The sequence below is a fragment of the Budorcas taxicolor genome, chromosome 6 (genome assembly GCF_023091745.1).
Source record: "Budorcas taxicolor isolate Tak-1 chromosome 6, Takin1.1, whole genome shotgun sequence".
In the NCBI taxonomy this organism is placed as follows: Eukaryota; Metazoa; Chordata; class Mammalia; order Artiodactyla; family Bovidae; genus Budorcas; species Budorcas taxicolor.
Genome location: NC_068915.1, coordinates 307,569 through 329,467, shown reverse-complemented (window position 1 = coordinate 329,467; position 21,899 = coordinate 307,569). Strand labels below are relative to the sequence as shown.

The 21,899-nt window shown below is 48.2% G+C and overlaps 1 pseudogene; it reads right to left on the bottom strand.

Annotated features, from left to right (window-relative positions):
• The window catches only part of LOC128049670 (liprin-alpha-1-like), a 33,563-nt pseudogene that overhangs the window by 1,225 nt on the left and 10,439 nt on the right, over positions 1-21,899 (bottom strand).

The following is a 21,899-nucleotide window of genomic DNA, read 5'->3' as shown; positions in this document are numbered from 1 at the left end:
GCTGCTCCCAATTCAACGATTTCTGTCTTCCCCTGGGCCCACCAGGAACATATCTGATGAGTCGCTGGCCAGGGTTTCAGAGAGGGATGAAGAGACAGCGGAGGCTGCTGATGGAGAAGGCCACCCATCCAAGCCCTTCTGATTCTAGGAGCCCCAGACATTTGCTGCACTGTGACTTCAAAAGCCATGAAAACAACCCAGTTACACAATTTATGCCCTGCCTATCTCACGTGGTTTGTAAAAGGTCAGATCCTGTACATCATATTCCCAACACCTCTTTCTAGCATTATTTCTGATTTATCTAAACTCTAATGTCTATGTCACCATGTGCATCCGACAGGGAAATGTTGGATTTATAATGAGGAAAATGGAAAATATAAAAGCAAGCAGTTCGACTCTTCAATCAACTGAAAGCTAAGCTACATTCAAGATTTGTAAAAATGAGCTGCATGCTCCTTGGAAGAAAAATGCTGTTTAAAAAAGGAGAGAGTCACTGGGTACCCCCCACCCCTGGTAAAGCGTATTAGTGAGTTCTGGTGATGAGACAATGCAGCTTCCCCGTAAGTCCCCTTACTGAATGTGCCCAGCTTAGCACAGGCTTTACCTAAATGTACTTTGCTCTGTGAGAGCAAGTGAGAGCAAAGCTTATAAATCTACTCATCGGAAGGGCTAATAACAGGGAAAAAAATGGCACCAAAGAGACCCTCCAGGCCCCACCCTGATGGGGTAAGTGCACACTCCCTCTGGGAATCCCCAGTGTGGCTGGCACAGGTAACCAGGGAGAAAGGAGCCACTGAGATGCCCCTGTCATGGATGAGACACTGGGCGGCAGTGGGGGGTGGGGGCGTTGGGCGCATGCACAAGGCATCTCCTGAGCCACAGAGCCTGACCCCAGCCCAGGCTGTCTGGCCATCTATCTTCACATCAAGTGGGGACACAGCGGCCCTGAGCATCCAGCCTGAACTAGCAGTGTTCTCTGGCAGAGTGGCTGTCAGAGGGAAAACCAGGACTGGGTTTGAAAGGACAACTCCCAGGATGGTGTACACTGCCTGGGTGAACTCGGGAGAGGACCTCTCCTGGCCTTAGCTTCTTCCTTTGCCCCATCGACTGACAGTGTGCAAGGGACCGACAACGGTGGAGATGAGGACAGGGGAAGGACAGGAAGGTGGATGCTGCTGTCCCTGAATATGGACTCGGCCATCCTCCCAGTGTGGAGAGTCGTTGAGAGGCAACTGTGTGGCCTGAGAGTGACCCTACTGTTTTATGAAAGAGCTCTTGAGCACTGCCGGCCACACACATCTCTACAAGCATGGGTGTCAATCTAATGCTCTGAGAACACACATGAGTCTCAGTTTTATTAGTTGGAAGAATATGCTAATATTCAACCAGACAAGAATTTGAAAAAAAGAAAAAAAAAAAAACACACATGACTGTTAAATGTTTATAAACAGATGTTAGGATTCACTGTACAGCACTGACCCTTGGGCATGCAATGGCACTAAAGAGACCTGTAACCTGAGAAGCAGGCCATTCCAGCTCATCACCATTCTAGCCCAGGGCTGTGCACTATGCCTATCCTGTTACCTACTGTCCGGCTGCATCTTCTTTGCCTGCATCGAAGGTGAGGGTAGAGAAGACAGGACCCAGAAGTTTGCAGGCAGAGTCTCTGTGCATGCAGCAGCTAAGCCACGGACATCCGTTGGTCTGAATGTTTTCCTCCAAGAAAGTGCCCTCCTAAAGCTTTCATCATCGTGCTTGGAAATTACAGGACAGAAAACAAGACAGAATTTAAAACAAAGGACAAAAGCAAAAAGCCACCAGCCCTTTAAAATGGCTGAGTTTGCTACTGCACTTTTGTCCATGTGTATTTGACCCCATTTGTGATGACTGTGTGACTGATATGCCCAAACTGGGAACAGAGGAGCGTGACACAGGGTGGGGTAACCCACGTACTGGGACCCTGACTGGACCCTAACTGTACCACCCTGCCTACCCAGGTGGATGTTCCTCCTGACAGTTAGCAGATTTCAGTTCTCATCATGGAGAAATCACCTCCTGCTATATAATACAACACACTGTCATTTGCCATGGAAATATTTTCAAGCTGTAACCAGTTCTGTCTCACTCTGGGACAGAGCCAATGGATGCTTCTTCAGGTGTCTGATTCTTCTTGTCAAACTCAAGTCTCCTTAAGGTCCAATGAAGAGAAGAACGATAGTGTGGGAGTGAACGAGTCATGGTTGTGTGTCAGGGGAAATTAGTGTTTTGTGTGTTTTCAATACACTTATGAAACAGTCCCCCAAAGCACACGGGCCCTAGAATAGGGTAAGGGCATCCAGTTGCTCCCCAAAACACAACTCACAGACACCATTCCTAAGTGGAAACCAATGTTTTAATATGAAATATTTTTGAGGGGGCTAAAACTTAAATAGCAAAAACAAACAAACAAACAAACAGACCTAACCCACCCTCTATCTTACTAGTGAAGACACTAGTTTTTTAATGACTCATTTGTTGATAAAATTTTAGGAGCAAAGTTTAACTTGTAAGATAAATTTATCTCCACATTTAGAAGAGATACCCTGACTACATGGCTCATACAAGTGTAATAAAATAATTTCCATTAAGGCAACTTTAAAAATCATTAAGCTGAAAACTTACTTCATCGAACCTTCCATCAGTTCCCATGAAGGACTTGATGCCCTTCTTCTTCGGGGCTTTGTGCAGCAAGTCCTGGCCGCTGGTGCTGCTGCTGTGGTTGCTCCTGGGGCCACTGAGAGCCTGTCGAGCTTTGGGGAGAGAAAACGACCTTTAACCAGCACCTTCATGCAAACACACACCCTCCACAAGACCTACTGATAGAAATGGGCACCCAGCAACACCTGTGCCTCAACCTCACAGCAGACAGTGGAGTCTCCCTCACCAACCACACTCTACACGAGCAGTGCAGGCTCCCGGCCACAGATAACCACCCCGGGAAGCTGAAATTCTCTGCCTTGAGCTCTCCGCCTAGGAGGGCTTGACTCCAGGCCAGCTGGTGCAGACGCGGCTCCGACCTTCCCTCAGGGTCACTGTTTGTCAGGTGACGACACTTCAGGAGAAGGCGAGCTCCCCTGCTCTGGGCATTTCCCCGTGCCTCCCGCAGGGTGACCGTCCCCAGCCATGGCAGGAGAGCGATGGTCACCGTGCAGGGCTGCTGGTCAGATCGTCCTCCATCGAGTGCTGCCTGGCTCAGGACGGGAGCTCAGCAGGTGGTGGTCTGAATGAGGACAGTGTCAGTCACAGGAGGGGACAGAGCCTCTTGAGAGAAGACCCCTGAGGAAAAGGGAGGGACCCTCAAGAGCGAACCCAAGAGGCACGGGGCCGTCACCGTCAGGAACGCGCCCCAGGCCGAGCAGACCACTAGTAAGAGCAGGAAGAAAGCTCCCGCAGGAGTCAATCCAAAGAGATGAAGGTTTTCTAAAATCACTGAGGTCACTGAATTCTTCTCCCCCAGCACCTGAAGTTCACCACTAAACACAGGCACCGAACCCAGTGGGATTCCTTTACGATCATCCTTGCAACTCCTCCAGGACAAGAGGCACAGGGCTCCTGAAACTGACAATGAGGCACGCAGGCCCCTTACTTGTGGGCATCCCTGATGTCCTCGTGGCTGGCTGTGTGCAGCACCCCAGTGTGCAGCTGGTCCAGCCAAAGGGATCACGGCGAGGTAGGGGTCGAGGTTTCACATCTGATGGTGCTCTTGTCATCTCGTACCTCTTCCTGTAAAGCTGTCACCTGAGTTAGAGAGGTAAGTGTAAACTTAGCTTACAACAGACCATGTTGAAAAAGCAATCTCACAGGATTTACATTATAACCAGAAACCTATTTCAAAATCTATTAGCTATGCTATCTGCCAAGTACAAAACAAACAAACAAAACAAAACAAAACAAAAAACCTTGTTCTAGCTTAATGCCATCTTAAAGGACTGTCTTGCTCAAGAGAAACGGGGGCGTAGGGCAGTAAGAGCATGTGATTGATTGCAGAGACCCCGGAAGGGAGCCTCCCTGCAGCCGGACTCTGCCCTCCCTGGCATCCAGCGACCAGATGGCCCCGCCGGGCAGGACAGCAGAGTCACACTGGAACCGTGAAGCCTGCATGGCATGAACTGCCCCAATGCAAGGACTGTGCTCATAGACAGATGCTTCTCAGAAGCACCACAGCTAGAGTAAGAAATCTCTCAGCAAAGTTGTCCAGACATTTCTGTTTGAAGGAGAAAAGGACACAGCTTGTGTCACCCTCCAAGATCATTTGTAGTGATGATTCAGGTTGCTGGAACCCATTACAACAAGTGAAACACAGAAAAGGTACCGAACCTCTGCATGCGAACACCATGTGTCTGGCACATATTTCTTGGTAACACACAGACTGGGGGCTACACACTGAAGTGCTTACACGCTGTTTGAGTGTAATTCACTCACTGTGGTTTACATGAAGCACCCCTAGGTCTTCACTAAGAGATGATCTTGTATCAACCTAGAGTGGTTGGATAGGGAAGGAGATGGGAGGGAAGTTCAAAAGGGAGGGGATATATGGATACCTATGGCTGATTCATGTTGAGGTTTGACAGAAAAGAACAGAATTCTGTAAAGCAATTATCCTTCAATTTAAAAAATAAACTAATTTAAAAAAAATGATGATTTCTCCTGGATTTTTCCACTGGTCCTGGGTGTGAAGACAGGAAAGACAGTGGTGGCAACTGTCTGGACCCTCAGGGTCCAGACAGGTCTCAGTTATACATTTGGGTTTGTGGTTAAGCCAGGGGAGGTTTTAGGAAACGTGCACAGCAAGTATTTTTATATACAATGAGTATGTTGTTTTAACCAACTAACCTGTGCGTTTTTAGTGGGATTCTGTAAAGAACACTGATCCACTGCAGCCCCACAGGAGCTTGGTGACAACAAAGTAACTTAGTGCAAAATACAGCTGAACTCTTTAACAGCAGCTGGATAAACTGTGCACCCTCTCCTGATCTCTAACAGCAACCCTCAGAAAACAGAAGGCTAGAAATTATCCACATGGAACCGAACAGGGATCAATCTCAAATTCCAGTTAAAATAAGCATTTAAAAAAATGAGAAAGCAACAAAGAACAGAGCAGGGAAGTGACACACCTGCAGTCCAAGTGACTATGGACTCAATGGAAACAAACACCTGCCTCAAAGTCAGGGACCAAGGCCACGCCCCTTCCTCCAGGCCTCCTCCTGAGGAAGGCCTCAGGATCCCCAGCCTGGCGGCCCTCCCCCAGAATGGGAACCTGCCCCACAGGTGCCGACTTGTCCTCACTTAACAAGAGGGCAAAGCAGACACAAAGTGGGTGAGTGGCACACCCAGGTCACCAACCCCAGGGTGACAGAGCTGCTCTGCTGTGCCCAGCAGAAGGGCTCCTGGGCACTGAGCTGCTTGAACTGGAGCATGGCTGCCCAAGTCCTGCGGGAGGCCCCAGGAGTGCTTGATCAGTGGGCTGGGAGTGGGAGAGGGACGAGGAAGGCCAGCCCTCGGGATACTGGACTCCAACAACAGGGGCTCATCCACGTGACCTGCAGGGAGAGGCAGCGAGCTCCCTCCTGATGCTCCCTCCATCAGGGATGCCATCATGGACACGAGAGCCTCTGGAGGAAAGCGGTCTGGATGGCAACATGGTTAAGTGTTCAGGCTCTGATCAGACCATTCTGCACCGTGCTGCTTGGTGTGTGAGCCTGGGCACGATGCCTGGCCTCATTAAGCCTCAGTGTCCATGTCTGCTGAAATGGGATAATAGCAGCTTGGACCTCACCTAGGTGTCTGCGGGATGAGATGACAGACTGGGAAAGCACTCAACACGGTGCCTGGCGCACAGAGTCTCCTGCACACTGCTACCCCCGTCATTAATTTGACTTCCTGCAAATCTAACATCCATGGCTCTGATTCAATCATTAAAAAAAAAAAAAAAAAAAACCTGTAAGTGGAAATTTCATGGTGGTCCAGAGGTTAAGACTTGGCACTTTCACTGCCGGGACACCTGTCTGATTCCTGATTGGGGAACTAGGATCACATACGCTATGGAGCATGGCCAAAAAAAATAAGCAAGATTTTTTTTTTTTTAAGTATTAAATAATACTATGTGCGTGTGTGTTAGTCACTCAGTCGTACCTGACTCTTTGCGACCCCATGGACTGCAATCCACCAGGTTCCTCTGTCCATGAGATTTTCCAGGCAAGGATACTGGGGTGGGTTGCCATTTCCTTCTCCAGCGGATCTTCCCAACCCAGGGATCGAACCCGGGTCTTCTGCACTGCAGGCAAATTCTTTACCAACTGAGCTACAAGGGAATGTCTATTATAAATAAGCATGAGATGATTCAAAGGCAAACAAGTGGCAGAAAGGCAAACTGTTACAGTTGTCCCAACAAATGACCTATCTCCAACAGAACCATCAGCATATTTCAAGTGGTGGGTAAGTTTCAAAACTTCCATTAAAATGTCAATTATTCACCAGTACATAACCGCACAGTGTTCATTTTCATTCACGTAACACGATAAGGACTCTTTAATACTTCACAGAGAAACAAAGGCCTGCTAAATTACTAAATAGTTTACCTTTCGACGCTGCTTCCTTAAATCACTAGGCTGATAGATGCATGCAAAGAAGTGAAGAGAAACCAGATTTATTGCAACTTTGAAGCTAAAAATTCAAGAATCAGTATAGGCAAATACAGTAAAGCAAAAATGGTGGCAAGCATATAAGTGAGATTAAGACTTAGAGAGTCCCTTGGACTGCAAGGAGATCCAACCAGTCCATTCTAAAGGAGATCAGTCCTGGGTGTTCATTGGAAGGATAGATGCTAAAGCTGAAACTCCAATATGCTGGCCACCTCATGCGAAGAGTTGACTCAGTGGAAAAGTCTCTGATGCTGGGAGGGATTTGGGGCAGGAGGAGAAGGGGACAACAGAGGATATGACTGGATGGCATCACCGACTCGATGGACATGAGTGTGGTTGAACTCCGGGAGCTGGTGATGGACAGGGAGGCCTGACGTGCTGCAATTCATGTGGTCGCAAAGAGTCGGACACGACTGAGCAACTGAACTGAACTGAGCTGATATTGCACGTGGGTTTGAATTATTGTTCATTCTTGTCAACCTTTAATATTGTCATAGCAGACATTTTAATATTTTCAGGTTGGTGGTTGAGTAGGGGTACTTCATTTTGTTATGAATTCAACTCCACTTTACGAATGTGGTTGATTTCCTATAATTTAGTTATTAGTCATTTGACTTGTCTTACTTCTTTGTGAAGAGCCTATTCAGTGTTTGTTTTTTTTTTTTTTCCTTTTTATCTATTTTTCTATTAGGTTGCTAATATTTTATTATTAAATATGTATTTTATTATGCATTGTAAATAAAAGACCTTTTATGTTTGTATCGTGATTATTTTCTCCTAGATTATGGCTGATCTGTTTACTCGGTTGGTGATGTATTTAGGTGCAGACATTTCCTTATGTTTAATGAATCAATATTTATCAAACTGTTTCTTTACACAGTGAAGTGCTTCTAATACCTTATTTAGGATTCACTTCTTACCTCCAAAATAGTAAAGATATTCTCATATTTTATGTGCTGAATTATCACAAATTTCATACAGTATTATATTTTATATTCTACTTCTATTTTCAATTTGGAGCTTTATTTTCTCTTTTTACATTGATTTTTAAATTTATTTCAAGCTGAAAGTAAATTTTGATGGGGCATGACTATAAGCTAATTTTATATTTTGACTTATTGGTGTATATTTACCCCAGAAATACCTATTGAAAAATTCAATCATTTTAACCCTGCCCTGTGGTGCAAGAATATTCATAAAGTAAATATCAGTATATCTATAGTTCTGTTTCTAGACTTTCTGTATGCTTCTAGGTGTTTTATAATCAGAACTACCCTTAACTAATAGACTTTAACATCAAGTTGAGCAACTCCTAAAACGTTACTCTTTATCTTGCAGTTTTTAAGATATTCTTTATCTTTACCTTTTAAATCAAACTTTAGAATTATTCTTGTTTAGATCTAGTGTAGAAAAACAGTAGAATTGTTAATCTGTTTGCAGAGAATGATGTTTGCATCCTCAAGTCTTCCAAATCATAAGCATGCTACATTATTATATTTATTTAGATCTACTTCATATTTTACAATATAATATCTATCATACTTTTTATAAAGTTCTCACATATTTTTAAATTAATCTGGTATGGGATTATTTTTCATACTATTTTAAATGTCATTTGTGGGATACAAGTTGAGGGAGTTTAAGGATTTAAAATGAAGGAGGTTGCCTAAGCTCCCCCTGCCCACCCTGCTCTCAGTCTCCTCGGCTCGCTGCTCCGTGTTCTCTTTCTTGGATCAACCTAAGATAGAATAAAACCCGTCATGTGCCTTTGTCAGCAGAGAAATCTGTCTGGATAACATATTTGGGCTGGCATTCTGTAACATGATTAGCAAATTCCAGGAACAGCTGCTCAGCAAAACGCTTCGACTTTCCCTCTTTTGATTTTCTCAAACTTAGAATAATTTATCATTGAGTCTTACAAACTGGCCCCTGATCATTCACGTTTGATTTGACTTATTTACTCTAACATTCTGATGGGGTGGCAACTCCTGGGTGGCGACTCTCTCCCTGTGAGGAGATACCTCAAGTTGATAACCTTTACCTTCCCTTCCCTCTTAGGGCAGAGATACATGTCAGTGCCTCAAGTCTTTTCCACTGGAAATCGGGAACTCTGTACAATCGAAACATTGATTCATGAACAAGCTGGAGTTTCTAAACACAAGTCTCCAGACCAGATGAAGTGCCTAGTTGACTTTTTTTTTTTTTCCTTAAGGTTGTATATGTACAAACTCATCACTTGATGAAGTTCTCCACCGGCTTTATGTGAGTTTCTGGATTCATGTCAATGTGCCGCATTAGCCAAGAATTCACGGTTACTGCTCTTCTCCCCTAATGTGTCATGGATGACTTTATATAGCAGTTTAAATATACAATTATGCATTTAAAATGATTTTCTAAATAAAATACAAGATTCTTGCAGGTTGTAACCTCTCCAGTTTCACTTCTACTTCTATGTCCTGAAAGTTCTTCACTGGTGATAACAAGTTGATGGAGAGAATTTACCATTTACATCAAGTCAACTTGTTGCATAAGGAAAAATCACTTTTACCTAACAACTTGCTGTAAAAATAAAAACATTAATATATAACTGTTCCATATTTCCTGTGGAGATGGAGAAAGACCATCTTTCTGAGCTTGTCTGTGCTCAAGCATGGCCCATAAAGCAGTCTGTCTCAGCATCAAATGTGTTGGCGGCACCACCTGCATTTGCTGGTTGTGCCATTCAGGCCCTGCCTTTCCCCCAAGCACCCCGTGCTAGGCAAACAGGAACGGGCACCTTGGCCTGGGCTGACGTGATGAGAAGAGTCTGAGCAGCAGCTCTATCTGGTCCTGTGCAGGGTCACCAGCCTGCTGCCACTCTGGACGTGGACTCCAGACAGCGGCACAGCTATGTGGTTGTGGCATCAGGGAGGCCTTGGGGCCCACAGCCACCCGGCTGCACCCAGACCCAAGGCCCCATGCTCACCACAAGGCTGGTCTTTTGATTCTATCATGTTTTGTAAACTGTTATAACTGCCAAGGCGGTGTCTAAAGAAAATATCTTAAATATATTTATGAGTTGAGAAAAATTCAAACACATGTCCTTGGGCTACTGTCTTACAACAAGCCAATATTCACACTGTATTAAGTTAAAAAGGAAAATGCAGATATGAGTGGGAATTTTTTCAACCCCAAAACCCCAGCTTTTCTGTTCCAAGTGGCTTTTCACCAGAACATGGGAGTCTCCGAGGGACACACGAGGGTGAACTCTCGGTGCTGGAAGGTGCACGGGCTGCAGGGGACACTGCCTCAGCACCTCACCCACCTTAGGGCTCAGAGATGGGGACGGACACCCCATAATGCCCCCCCAGAGTGCTGACACCACACTGTGGACCGAATGCCCTGGCTGACTGAGCTTTACAATCAAGGGCAATCTTGGAACTGAAAATTCTTGAAGCAGACCTGAAGTCAGTTTTCTTACTGTGGAACACTCAGGCTTCTCTAAGGAGAAGACAGCTCCTCAGAGAAACCGAGTTTCCGGGGAGCTGGGATCAGGTGCACCCACTGGATCTCTTTGTTGATGGCGTTCAGCTGCTCCCGAGGCATCAAAGTCAGAGTCTCGGCACTGGCCTGCCTGCTGGGCGACAGTTGAGTGGCCGAGCTGAAGAGAGTGACCCTGTCATCACTCATCATTCGACACACCCTTGTCACTCTTGAATGCCTGGGCCACGTTGGCCAGCACACTGGCTTGCTGCGCACTCCCAGTCCTGTTCCTTCAGGGTCTGCACCTGGGCACGAGAGGACTATGTCTCATCAGCAACATTTAGAGCAGCTCAAGTCTATCAGGAACTGAACACAATTTTACATGGAAGCCCTAACTAGATAAATGGGCCATGCTTATGAGACACATCTCTTACACGAGCAGTAATGAACAAAGGGGCAGGAGGAGAATCCAGTTCCTAGATGGCCTGGTGACATTCAGGTCTTAGCGTGGATGGAAGACAATCCTATGAGGTTGTTCACAAGGGTGGGCTGATGGAGGCAGAGACAAAAACTGAAAATTAAAAAAAAAAAAAAATGCATCCATGCCTCCATCAGCCAGGCTGAAGGAAAATAAGAGAAAATAACCCTTCAGCTCCCCAGCCACTGGGTCCCCCTCACTGGTCATCACTGGTACCAGTTCACCAAGGAGTACTGTCCTCATAGGTTCCCAGCCCTCCGTTTCCCAGGCTGGTCTGAACACCCACAGACAGGAGAGAGCAGGGGCAGTCAGGGGATGGGAAGGCCAGCCCCTCACGGCTCTCCTCTTGGGGCACAGGCCCTTGGGTTGTTTTGGGGGATGGCTCCTTGCACCGCAAGTGTGACTCTGTCATCAGAGACACACAGGAGAGTGCCCACAGGGCCCTGTGCTGCCCTCCTGCTCTCACACCTCACATCCTTCTCTCTGTAGTTCTCCCCCTGCCCCACTGTCACCCAGGTCCTGCCTTCTTTTCCCAGACATGACTTCAAAGCAACCGAGGGGCAGCCATGAGGTTCTGTCTTGCTGGTTCCCTCTCCCCTGTGGCCAATGCCCTCACCCCCTATCTTCGTCACGACCCCTCCCCAGAGCTGGCCTACCCCCTTCGTTGGCTTAAGAACCACCTGCCATCATTCCCTCTCTGCTCCAGCGAACCAGCTGCCTCTGGGTTCACTCCCATCAGCCTGGTCAGCATGTCCTCTCCCTTCTCTCGCCTTCAAATTGCACAAGGGGTACCAGCAGATTCCTCCTCCAGGGCTCCCTGTAGCGCCTACTGTGGGTCTCTGAAAGTTCCATGGGAGCAGCCTATACTTCCCCCCTCCCCACCCAGTGTCCAGCCCTCTGCAAGCAGGCAGTGTGCCCTCCCTCACAAGGCAGCTCCCTGGGGGCTCGAAGATTCCATGTTACCAAGCCCCCTCCTCTCCTTGCCCTCCCCTAAGACCCCTTAGTATGTCTCTCCCTGGGCTCCAGGCCCCGCCCTCCCTGGGGTTATTGCTCAGTGCCTTGTGCCCCTTCTCAACTTTGGAATGTGGAGTGCCCCACGGCTCTACCTTTGCACCCCATCTGTCTCCACTGGCACCTTCCTGGTGACTTTACCGTGCTCATGCCTTTAAATGCCATCTATATGCCCACGACCCCAGGTCCACCCTGAGCTGAGTGAATCCTCTCCTGGATGCAGGCTGGAACACTCAGCTGCTCTCCTGACAAGTCCCCTGGACACACCATGGGCTTGTCCACCTCAACAGGGCTCTTAGCTCCCCACCCTGGCAGCCTTCCTCACCTCAGGAAACAGGCTCTGGCCTCGAGCTGCTCACGCCTGAGCCTGAGGTCCTCCCTGATGCAGGCCGCTCTCTCCCTTGTCCCTGCTTATTGACACTACCCTTTTTCTATCTCCAAGTGGCTACTTCTCTTCCTGCCTTTGGGTCTCTGGTTCAAGGTCACCCTCCTGGAGTCACCTCGCTGGCCACCTTGTTCACACACGATCAACCCCTCCTCCTCGGACAACTTGGGCACTCTGGTTTCCTTTCCCTGCTCATCACTGTCCGACAGGCTGTGTGGGTTTAAAAATGGCTCCACAAATTCTTCCATCCTCCTCCCTTCAAGAGGCAGAGGGGGCAACTCCTACTCAGCCCCTGAGCGAGGCAGGACTTAGCTCACTCTCACAAACAGAAGTGAAGGTGTGCGTCTTCCAAGACTGGGGCGTGCAAGGCCCCGGGGTACACCCCATGCTCTCGCTCTCAGAGGGATTTCCAAGGAAAGCCAGGCCATGAAGAGGTCCACACAGCAGGGACCTGGGCCTGTCCCCAGCAACCAGGTGAGTCTGAAAGCCTGCCATCCAGCCCTGGGGGGCCGTCTCATGTCTGCATCCTCAGGAGGCCCTGAACCAGGCCCACCTGCTACAATGCACAGAAACTGTGGACTGTGAGCTGTTCACTGGGAAGTCACTAAGCTTTGCAGTGATTTGTTATGTAGTAGTGGATAAAGAACACACAGTTTTTAATTCAATGCTGGAGTCATACTTCTGACGATGTCTAGCACAGACTAGCTACTCACTGAATATGGAAGCTCAAAACCCAGACATGTATGAAAAAATACATGCCATGAATGAGGTGAAAATATAAAGGCACTTAAACTTCCAATGAGAATTCTCACTAAAAGATGATGGATATATGTATCCACTTACTTGTAGGATGATTTCAAAACTGTGCTAATTTATACCGTGCTTGGCCTCACAGTAGGCCACAAGTTATCAAAACTGGTTCTTTTAAGAAAAAAAAAAAAGCATGCCGTAAAGTAAACTCTTAGCCAGAAAAGGGAAAATGGGAAGACATAAAGCGATCTATCAATGCTTTGCTCCAAACCCATCTCAGGACCACAGTGTGAGGGGGCAGGCGCCTCACGAGGTGCCCACCAGGGATGGGAAGGGGCCAGGGGTCCTTGTCTTAGATGGCTCATCATGCAGTGCTGCCAGCTGGCCTTTCTGGGGGCACTGCAGCAGCGCCGTGCTGTTGGAGGAGTCTGCCAGCCAGTCTGCCACAGGGAACCTGAAGTCCAGGGTGCTGCCCAAGTGGGGTCAGCTGAAACACAAGGGAAAGAAGAGCACTGTTAGAAAAAAAGAAGCTTACTCTGTCAGTCAAGCCAGAGCCTGTCAATTTGGAAGATCGGCAATTTCACAGCAAAAGGGTCCCCGGGAGGGCACTGCCCTCCTGGCTCCAATAGCAACAGGCTTCCTGCTGTCCCACAAACACTCAGGGCTCAGCCCCACCAGCTGGAAAAGTCCCGTGTGTGGGGAAGGCAGTGCTGAAGCGAGGGTGTGGTGCTGACTAGGACAGGATCAGCTCTCTGGGGTTGGGACGTCTGTAGTACCCCTGGAGCCCACCCTCAGGTCCAGGGCGGGGCCTGCACCTGCTCTGCTTTCTCCTTGGCACCCCACCTCCCCTCTCGCCGCACCTGTTCTGACCTCCCTTTCCCATGTGAAGTCCGTGGATCACAGTCACCTGTCTACCTGGAACACTGTCTGCACCACTCTCAGTGCTTCTAACGGCACCTCAGACAGCCTGCAGCAAAAAGGCCTCGGACCCACAGCTCGGAGCTGAGCCACATTGGTGTCACCCATCAAAAGCAGAGATGAACGTGTCACCAGATTCTGGGCTGAACAAGGCTCAGGACAGATGCTCAGGCCCTGATCACTAAGGCCTGGGCCTGCCTGTGCCAGGAGTTCACTCAGCAGGGGCCTGCTGAGAGGCAGGGCAACCCCGCCTTGACTGTGAGCCACTGCACTGCAGGACTGCCTGGGCTCTGCTCAGTCTTGTCTCTGGGAAGAGGGTGGCGCCTTCACATGCAGGAATCCCTAAACCAGGGAGACAGAGCCCTCCTCCGAGGACAGGACACCCCATACATCTGCAGAGTGGCCAGGGCCAACCACCAGCTCAGCCTGTTCAGGTTCACACGCTGCTCTGCTCAATGGTTTTGTGAGGAAAACTGTACTGCACAGGAGATGGAAGTCTGGAATCTCCCGAACCACACCTGTATCCCTCTCATCTCCCCTCCCTCCTGACAGAACCACTCCTTTCTCTGCTCCACTTCTACCCAAGGGCCTGGGGCCAGAGCACACTTGGCAATTGGGTGGGAGGTATGACACGGTCCCGCCATGGGCTGCAGACCCTCGCAGATCCTCTGAGGGCCACAAAGGCCTCTGGGTTGGGTCGTCCCCCAACTATTACCTCCCAGTCCCCTGGCAGAGTGCAGCCTCCATCTCTCTCCCCTTTCTCACTCGAGGCGCTTTCCTCCAGGAGAAGGTCTCAGAGACAAGGTGATCAATTGCACTGGGAGGTCCTGCCAAATATGCCAAACCTGCCCTGCCTGTGAGCCAGGTTTTCAGTACACACTCTCTCCCTCCTGAGACAGCATAGTGGCCCCCACCCAGCCCACACAGCCTGTAAGCCCCACTCCAAGGCCCCCCTGTGCTGCTAAGTTACTGCCATGACCCCTCAAGAGCTGCCTCCTGGAGACATCCCTCCCTTGCACCAGCCACTGTGGCCCACTGTCTTCAGAGCACAGCAGCCTCTCCTGCCCCGTGGCAGCTTCCTCTTCTTGTTTCTCACTCTCACTGACACACAGGGGACTGGTGACCAGGTCCCAGTCTTCTCCATCTGAAACCCCTAACCATGCCAGGCCTTCGGGTCCCAGCACCAGCAGCACCCCCATCCTTACCCAATCCCCCCAAGAGCAGTAGGCCATGTCCACCTCCTCTTCCTCCACTGTCTACACAGTCCTCCTCACACTCACCTCATCCACCCTGGGAGCAGGGGTTCTCCACCTCTGACAGCACCAGCCCCTCACCCTGGAGGAGCTCTGCCAGCAAGTCCGGCTATGTCCCCTATCCGTTCTGCAGGGCATGTGCTCCCCATGAACTCCACCCACCATGGATTCAGACACAGGGCCAGTTTCTGACTCTGCCTTTCTCTCGAATGATATCCCCTTACTCCAGAAGATGGCTGGGCAGGGGCCCTGGACCGCAACGATCCCCTAAGCACACAAACGCATAAATATGCATATGGGCTCCAAATTGCCTCCTAACTCAGGATTCAAGCAGCATTCGATTTCCTACACATAAATGAGTGTCACCAGTTAAGCACTTTAATAACCTTTGCTTAAGTTTATCTCTCACTTGTGACCATATTCCATCAAGAAACCACAGAAACATTTAAAAACTTAATAAGAATTACTGCCCCTATAAAACAAGTAAGGAAAATTCAGGATGCTCAGTAATCTGCTGGCCTCATTCACAAGCCAGGCGATTCCTCCCACTGCAGTCAACGGCAAGTCATGTCTCAGTCTCCATTCACATAAAAAAGACTACAGGTCATTAACCTTCTGCACCTCTTAAGAAACATCAGTGTCACAGTCTGTCAGGCCCCTCAAATGAACACCCAATATCAACTGGTTAGCCCCCACTTCCAAACCTCCGCCTGTGGTTGTGAATTTTGTCAATACTGTGACCACCACTTTTCCTGGTACCAAGTTCCTGGTACCTAAGGATCAATGCTTGTCTCTTCCCTCTCTCTGGCCACAGGCTACAGGCTCCTTGAGGTCCAACAATGAGAGACACCCAGTCATACTGTCCACACACCAGACAGGCCCTTGTCACACTTGACAGTACTGAGGGGAGCTGCCCGGGGGAGCAGCCTACCCATGGTGGAGGGGAGCCCCTCACAGCCTTGTCTGGTCCAGTTCGGCTCTCAGGGTTTGTAAGTTTAGAATTAGCTGGTCCTACGAAACAGCAAATGACACAGCCTGCACCGCTTGCTTTCCGGATGTAAAATGACTTGCATCAAAATGTGCATAACAGGTTACATTAGTAGTTATCAACTTCGAACATTTTAATTCTGAGAAAATGTTCTCTAAGAGTCCCACAGCAAATATAAACACTCAGAACAATATTAACCCTTATAAATCATAATGAGTAAGAAGTTCCATCTCAGGTGTAGCAAAGCTTCTGGAGGAAACATGGCAAGCTGTTAACAACGATGAAGTCTGCAGGGAGAAGCTGGACTTGGGACGGTGGTTCGGGTGGCAGGGGACAGAACTTACTCTATTGCCCTTGCTTCTCTCTTTGCTTTAAACTGGCTCCATGGAGTTCACCTGCATTCATGGGCATTCCTCACATTAATTCTTCTACACCCCACTTCACTTCCTCACAGGGTAAAACAAGACAAATGGGCCAAGTTTCTGAGTCACTTGACTTAACCTGGCAGCTCTGTGCTGTCGGCCAAGGCAGTCACTTGCCTCATGCAGCACCTGAGTACATGAGACAGGCTGGTGCAAAGCTCGATAAGGAAATCACACAGAAGAGTTCAAGACTCGTGGTGAAAGAAGGATGTCAAGCAGCCCACTGGTTTTTAGGAAAGTTTAGATTGTGTATGTGGCTCTTATTATCTTTCTGAAGAACAGCACTGTCCATCTGAAAGACTCACGCTTTGTCTCAGCTTTCAGGTGAACCCAGAAAGGACTACTCAGAATTCTGAACCACACACAATGGCCACACACACTAAATCCACCTATAATGCAAACACATTCAATGTTCAAAACCAGAAATGCTATACTTGTTACAGCAGTGGATTAGCCATAAGGAAAATGTAACTTGACTTCTGCTAAGCATCTCTAGTGACTGTAACAACAAACCCAGCTCAATTCAGCTCTTAACAAATTTCTAAAGGATTTAGACATTTAAGTACCTTGTCGTTTTGCATTTCTTCTAATTGCTTTTTCACATTTTCAATTTCCCATAGGAGAGAATTGTGAAAAAGATACACACACTGCTTTAGGGTCAGTTCTTACAGATGCTGCGTGGATTGTGGCATGGCTACTCTTCTGTTTGAAAGCATAAAGCGCCTTGGGAGAAGGGGTGGGCCTCGTGCCCAGAGTGAAGTGCCAGTACGAGGAAGGTTGACAACTTTTAGCACTAACTTATACACAAACCATCTCCTCCCTCCCCGACTGATCTTCTAGGTACAAGAAGGCCAGGTCCCTGGGGTAAGTGAAACTGCTTTATACTTGCTTTCAGCTTTTGCAGTTCGGTGGTCACTCAGGAAACTGGCGCAGGTTTCACATGCCAAATTCAAACCTGAGACAAAGCTATCCCCACCTCAGGGCCAGCCCACAGGTCAGGGTGAAGTAAGAGGACAAACCTGTGTGGTCTCTAGTGAAGTGTATGTGTAAACTTGGGTTTTGTGGGGGGAAAAATGTGCCACAGTACTTGCAGTGACCATGGGTCTCTCTCAGAAAAGCCGACATCAGGGATGATTCTGGGCCTCGTCTTTAGGGCACTAGTGCAGCTAGGCCATGTTTTCACCAAACCTGAATCAGACTGTTGCCCACTGAGCTGCTCTGATGTAGGTTCTCAGACATTTTCCAAAGCAAATGAGAAGAGAGAAGGCTGGAGTTCGAATATAAGAATGCTTGCTTTTACTTGCTTCAATCTTTTCTATCATATTATATAAAAGATCCTGAACTAAACTTCTTAATTTGGCTGTATCAGGCCTTAGCTACATCACACAGGATTCCTTTGATGTGATTGCTGTGTGGCATGTGGGATCTTAGCTCCCCAAGCAGGGATCGAACCTGCATCCCTGACCTTGTAAGGCAGACTCTCAACCACTGGACTGCCAGAAAAGCCCCAGAAATAAACTTCTAAGAAAGAAATGAAGGGGTGAGGGTGGACCTAGAAGAAAGTTCTAGCACAGCAGCTGGTAACATCGCGGCCATTGGTGGATCCGGCTCACTGATGCTTTCTGTAAGGGTTGCAGGCACATATCTATTGTCTATTCCTTTACACACTGCCACGCTATTGACTAGCATGAAATGCTGCTACTCAATTATTCGTAACTAGTAAAGGCATTCACTCTGGGGCCCTCTATGGGAACACTTTTCCAACTTCTGGCTTGGAGATTTCCCCCCCACACAGATTGGGCCAGGCCAGGCCAGGCCATGCCAGATGTGCCTCTTTCTAAAGGGACTGTGGGGCTGGCTCATCTTACTCTCCAGAGCAGCCATTCTCTCCTTCAGATGAAGCTGAAGCCTCTCCTCTGATTTGGACAGAAGCTTATGCACGTTATCTGATAAGCATTTATTGCATTCTTCATTCATTTTTTTCTCTCTGCCTTGCCTAAAACAAGAAAAACCCAAAACTCATAAACTTCAAGAGCAAGTACGGTCCTTCTTTTAAAAGCACCCTGTATGCAAGACAGCAAAAGAGACACAGATGTGTAGAGCGGACTTTTGGATTCAGAGGGAGAGGGAGAGGGTTGGATAATTTGGGAGAATGGCATTGAAACATGTATACTATCATGTAAGAAACGAATCGCCAGTCTATGTCCAATGCAGGATACAGCATGCTTGGGGCTGGTGCACGGGGATGACCCAGAGAGATGTTATGGGGAGGGAGGTGGGAGGGGGGTTCATGTTTGGGAACACATGTACACCCGTGGTGGATTCATGTCAATGTATGGCAAAACCAATACAGTATTGTAAAGTAAAATGAAGTAAAAATAAAAAATAAAAAATAAAAAAATAAAACCACCATGGAGCAGCGACATGAGCAGCCTGTGCCCTGATTCCCTAGGAGGCCCCCTCCCATGGCCACCTCTGGTGGGCTCTTGGGAATCACCAGAGCAGACTGGTAAGTGCAGAGGGAGGTAAGGACTTCACTTGTCAAAGGTCACTCCCAATGCTCCTCTTTGACAAAGCACCTAGGAGACCTTAGTGTCACCAGCCATTACCTGTCACAGGGGCTTGGGGAGCAAGCAGATTTACATTCAGAAACAAGCAGACTTTAAAGGGGATCAGCTTACACACACATTGGTAGAGGAATTTCCCAGTATATAAACAGAAGCTTGAGTCTGGATTAAGGGGCATATTCAGTTTATAAAGCAAAAGTTGAGAAAATTCATTTTGGGATAAAAGCCAGTGGAAATAGACTTTCACATATTTTTCTTTACATGCAACATCACTTGAATTCTTTGTAATGATTGCTGGTGTTCAGTTACTCAGTCGTGTCTGACTGTTTGTGACTCCATGGACTGCAGCACACCAGGCTTCCCTGTCCTTCAGTATCTCCCAGAAGTTTCTCAAACTCACGTCCATAGAGTCTGTTTTGCCATCCAACCATCTAGTCCTCTGTCACACCTTCTTCTCCTGCCTTCAATCTTTCCCAGCATCAGGGTCTTTTCCAATGTGTCAGTACTTCGCATCAGGTGGCCAAAGTATTAAACCTTCAACCTCAACATCAGTCCTTCCAATGAATATTCAGGACTGATTTCCTTTAGGATTGATTGGTTTGATCTCCATGCAGTCCAGGGGACTCTCAAGAGTCTTCTCCAACACCTCAGTTCAAAAGCATCGATTCTTTGGTGCTCAGCCTTCTTTACGGTCCAACTCTTACATCCATACATGATTACTGGAAAAAAAACATAGCTTTAACTAGGTGTTCCTTTGATGACAAAGAAATGTCTCTACTTTTAATATGCTGTCTAAGTTGGTCATAGCTTTTCTGCCAATGATAATTCATATTCAGTTCAGTTCACTTGCTCAGTCGTGTCTGACTGTGCAACCCCATGGATTGCAGCATGCTAGGCTTCCCTGTCCATCACCAACTCCCAGAACTTGCTCAAACTCATGTCCACTGAGTTGGTGATGCTGTCCAACCATCTCATCCTCTGTCATCCACTCTATTCCTGCCTTCAATCTTTCCAGCATCAGGGTCTTTTCCAATATGAAAATTCGTATTAAAAAATGAAATAATTACTTCAAGCAATTTTAAATGTAATAACAAAGTTGGCAAGTCTGTGTTTTATAAATTGAGCATCAATTTCATGGTTTAAAAAGCTGTTTTAAGACCTACTGTATTAAAAAGAAAAATGGAGAGAAGACAAAAGAATGATCTATTTCAGATTGGCCCTGTGTTAGAAATTGCTGAGGCTAATTGATGGGTCATGGGTATTTATTATACTACTCCATCCACTTTTGGGCATGTTTGAAATTTTCCACCATAAAAAATTAAACAAACAGGTAATTTTCTGTTAAAACAGAGTCTTCTCCAGCAACACAACTCAAAGGCATCAATTCTTCAGTGCTCAGCCTTCTTTATGGTCCAACTCTCACACCCATACGTGACTACTAGAAAAACCATAGCTTTGGCTATGTGGACCTTTGTCAGCAAAGTGATGTCTCTACTTTTCAATATGCTGTCTAGGTTTGTCATAGCTTTCCAATGAGCAAGCATTTTTTAATCTCATGGCTGCAGTCACCATGTCTGCAGTGCTTTTTGAGCCCAAGGAAACAAAACCTGTCACAGCTTCCACAATAAAGCATTGGCATTCAAATATTTTTAAAACAAACCAAAAGTTTACTTTGAATTGGCTTAGTCATAAACAGCATCCCGATCTCAACAGCCTCTGAGCAGCACTTCTGAAAGTAAGGAAGTACACCCTGATCGGGAGATATTGAACTCTCTGCCTAAGCGGGGAGGGTGCCTCACCATTGGTCTCATGATGGGAGTCAGAATCACTGTCCCCCTGGAGCCTGCGTGTGAGGATCTGTGGTCCAGGCCCAAGAACACAGGCATAGTGGGGACAGTACTGACATGTGAGGCTGGATCTGGGATCCCCGCTCCATTTCCTGGATGGTCTATATTGACGTGTGGCCAGCCCTTCCAGGAAACCTCTCTCAGGACTTGGTGATACGAGCCTCTACCATCACCCTTTCCTGATGCGCCTTCTGTCTCAGTGCAACTATGGTTCTCCTCCTGTCTAGGAGCAGCCATCCTACACACATACTGTGTCTGGACCAGCAGTTTGGCATGTGGGACTCCAGCGCCACGTCCGAGGCAAGCACCACATTCAAGGCAAGCAGGCTCCACACCTGGGTGCCATGCCTTCAGTTTCATGGGCCTCGGGCTGGCACCCACAGGTTTGTCTGAGGGGCACTCGTGAGGTCCACCTGTATCCCAAGCAGCTCTCTGGACTTGCTGCTCAGAGCAACAACCAGCCTGTTTGAATATGGGGACGCCCTGGCCTCTGCCCACTGCTTATGGGCGATCACCTCTGGCCCTGCTCCCAAGGAGGTGGGTGCCTGGATTAGCAGATGGGGCCACACACGCACACACTCGGAGGCAAAGATGGGAGCAGCGGAGAATGGCAGCAATGGCCCCTGCCCAAGCTGCATCTGAACCCAGACGGAGCCTCGCTGTCAGCACACGCACCCACTGCAGCTCCTTATTCTTCTCCTCCAGTTGGGTCTCCACCTGGCACAGCCTCTCCTCTGTGCTGCCATGTCTCTCTCCCGCCTATTGGTCAAGAACAGCATCAGCTCTGCTGGCAACTACCCTGTTCTGATGGCTCGCGGGCTGTGACTGCAGGGGTGGCAAGTGGGCCATGGGGACCATGGGCCCCAGGTTGGCGGGGGGCATGCCCGCATGCCTGCTCACACAGCCTGCACAGCTTCTTGTGTGACACGTGGGTCAGGGAGGGTGCTGGTGCCTGGCTCGTGAGAGGAGATGCACTCCCCCATGCCCTGGGCCCTGCACCCACGGCCACTGCACCCCCTCGTAGGACTGCCTGTGGCGAGCCGGCATGGGCAGCAGGCAGTGGGAAGTGTGGGACACACGAGGCACACGTTCTATGTTCCTAATCTGGGAGGTAAGTTCGAACCGTTTAGTCTCCTTA